Genomic DNA, 3,566 nt, shown 5'->3' with positions numbered 1-3,566 from the left:
ATATATATAGTGAGCTGCCATGCAGTTTCTCTCAACCAAATTCATTCCTTAGGCATTGGTTAGCCCAGGGCTATAGTAAAAACACTTAGCCTAAGGTGCTGCACAGTGGGATTGAACCTGAAACCACAAGGCTGCAAAGCAAGCTTCTGAACTTCACACTCTACATATGTACATTTAATAAATATACATTTTCTCCCACTGTGTAAATAAACCTTGTGGTTAAAATACAGAGCTCTCTCTGCAGCAGAAACCTAAAAACAGCATGGTTAGTTTTGACTGTATACATTTTTATGAAGAGAATCTATTTCTGTTCATTATGCAGAGTGAGTACAGTGGTTTAACCACAGATTTTATTTACATTGTGGAGCTGAATGCTTGTTTATCAAATGTACATAAGTGAATTTATTCATGATTTATCCATATACATACTATTTCACACTGCATGTATGTGTGCATGTGTATCACTGCATGTATGAATATATATATATATATACATGTGTAGGTATGTGTGAATATTCACACATGCATACACATAGATGCATATACAAATATATACATATTTGCAGGATAGCTGTGTGGTAAGAAGTTTGCTTCCAAACCACGTGGTTCCAGGTTCAGTCCCACTGCATGGCACTTTCAAAAAGTTTCTCCTACTATAGCCTTGAGCCAACCAAAACCTTGTAAATGGATTTGATGGATTTGGTGGATGGAAACTGAAAGAACCACATCATATATATATATATATATATATATATATATATATATATATATATGTATGTATGTATGTATGTATATATATATATATGTGTGTGTGTGTGTGTGTGTAATAATAATAATAATCTATGGATGAAATTTATAAATATTTTAATGCATTGCTACATGTGTTTCCACTAACCATTTATTCATAGAATATTTATAAATTCCTTCCCTAGATTATTATTATTATATTAACTCTATATAATCTCAGCACAACTAGGTACAGCTCCCCCCAAAATTGCTATTGCCAGTTAGTATCATTATTTTGTTGCTAGCATAATAAAATGGAAGCTTTTATATGCATATTCAAAAATGTTCCTGTAAACGAACTTAAAGGATGTATAAGAGGGGATACTCAAAATAAAACCAGGATTTTGCAATATTATTTTATTCACTTAGCTTTATGTTTACACTTTTATCGCCTTCAAAGTAGTTTCCATTTCAAGCAATGCATCAGTCCAGACATGTTTTCCACTGCTCAAAGCATTCCTGGAACTCTTACGAAGTGATACCTTCTAATGTTTCCATTGATTTTTTTCTCCACCTCTTCCATACCTGTAAAGCGTTTTCCTTTAAGGATTTTTTATTCGGGGGTGGGGGGGGGTAAGCAGGATCATGCCATTTTTGGTCAAAAACTGTCTCACACTGAAGGCGATGTCTGCAGGTGCATTGTCATGAGGAAACCACGACTCTCTACTTTACCACAGGTTGTGGTGTTTTCAGCTCACCACGTCTCGCAAAACACTTCAGAACTACCAAACAAAATGTCTGGTTAATAGTTACAAGGAGAAACAAATTCTGTGTGAACATTTCCTTCTGCATCAATGAAACAAACCAGTATCATCTTGACATTGGACTTCACTTGATGCACTTTTGAGAGGCATGGTGACATTGAATGTTTCCATTGACATGATTGCTGTTTCGTATCCCGGTTGTAGCCATAGCACCAGCTTTCATCACCAGTGATGACCTTCAAAAAAGGTCTGGATCAACTTCCAACTGTTCTTTTAGTTCCTGACATGCATTCAGTCGTGACTGTTTTTCTGTGAGCAAGTGAAGCACAAATTTTGCTGCAACTCTTTTCATTCGCAATTCCTCACTCAAAATTCATTGGTAGGAGCTCCAGAACACACCGATTATATCAGTAAGTTTGTAAATTGTTCGGCGATGGTCCTCCAAGATCAGTTCAGGAATTTTTGGAATGTTTTCATTTGTTCAGAAGGTTGACAGTCGCCCTAAACAAGGTTGGTTTTCAAGCAACAAATGACCTTTCATAAAGCATCTAGGAAGTACTGCAAAACAAAGACACACCACGTGGCTGTTCGACCTCACTGGATGACACCGGTCAGCAGACTGATGCCTGAGGGTTGCATAAAGTGGCTTCTAGTGGAGGAATGTTTCCAGTTACTTTTGGGTACTCCCTCATATGTAATTCTATAACTTTCAGAAAAATGGGTATTTTTAAATGAAATTTATTGTGAATACCTTTCAGAGTATGTAAATAACAATTATGTCAGAATTTAATTGAAAAGAAAAATGGTGAGCATTTTTCCATTCCACCCACAGAAAAATTTACAAATTCCAATATAATTGGAATCTACACAATCTGGAGCATTTTTGACAAACATTTCATTAAAGAATATCCATTTTTCTGGAAGTTATGAGGAAACAAATTCAGGGGCCACTCTTGTGTAGATATGCCAAGCAATGAAATATTAATCTTTAATAGAACGCCAGCAAAGTATGCAACAATCGAAAATGCAAAATTTAAGATGAAATATTGCAAGGCAGCTGTTAACAGAATTTGCATTTAATATTGGCTTCAAATTTGCAAGGATATCAATTGTTTTAGGGGAGGGGGTAAGCTGATTGCATCAATCCTAGTGTTCAACTGGTTCTTATTTTATCGATCCCAAAATGATGAAAGGCAAGGTCAACCTGGGCAGAATTTGAGCACAGAATGTAAGGACAGACGAAATACTACTCAGCATTTTGCCCGGTGTGCTAACGATTCTGTCAGCTTGGTGCCTTAGTTGCATTCAATATTAAAACACAATGATTAGTGAATGAACAATATTAACTGAAAAAAGACAATGAAACATAAGCTTTAACAGAAGTTGTAAACATATTCGAACATGCAATATTTGCCAAGTAGAAATTCAAATGAGAAGGCTACTTGTGTTTATGCATGCACATAAACTGCAGTCCAGTCATTAACACTTTACCATAGCTGGGGCTGGTATGTCATTGTGCATGCATTTTCAGAAATCCATAATAGAGATGTATATTTTAAAATTATATTGATGATATGAATGTGTGTATATATATATATATATATATATAATCATAAATATACAGGGATTAGCATTGAGTTGCTTCTCCAACATACTGAAAATTTAGAAATAGCAGTCAAAGAACTACTTATTCTAAACTACAAATTTTTCTCTAAACGGATGGCGATATTTATGGCACACATAGAACAAAAAACCAGAGGGAAAAGCAAAAAACAAACCTGCCTTTAGTTAATTGGATACGAACGTTTCGCGGTTAAGAGAATGAAATTACTCTATTCCGCATCTTCAGCCCAATATTCTGATAAATTTGAAAGTGTCTCTAAAAAATTCACGGTAATTTCTGGCCATGCGACACCAAAAACCAACAAAAAGAAAAGGCACTTACGAATTCATCGGCTAGTGAGTTCAGGCACCTCACCTCAAAGAAATCCATTCCATGTGCGTCACGAAAAAAAGTCCCGTGTGAAGGGATTACGGTTTAACCATCTAACTTAGAGGTATCAAATATAAAATATA

The 3,566-nt window shown here is 35.4% G+C and overlaps 1 long non-coding RNA gene across 1 annotated transcript in view; it reads right to left on the bottom strand.

Annotated features, from left to right (window-relative positions):
• The window catches only part of LOC106874554 (uncharacterized), a 371,224-nt gene that overhangs the window by 233,984 nt on the left and 133,674 nt on the right, over nucleotides 1-3,566 (bottom strand). The gene's annotated exons all lie outside the window — the stretch shown is intronic.

Source organism: Octopus bimaculoides, chromosome 3 (genome assembly GCF_001194135.2).
Source record: "Octopus bimaculoides isolate UCB-OBI-ISO-001 chromosome 3, ASM119413v2, whole genome shotgun sequence".
In the NCBI taxonomy this organism is placed as follows: Eukaryota; Metazoa; Mollusca; class Cephalopoda; order Octopoda; family Octopodidae; genus Octopus; species Octopus bimaculoides.
Note: the sequence above shows the minus strand (reverse complement) of the source record. Positions and strands in the feature narration are given on the sequence as shown.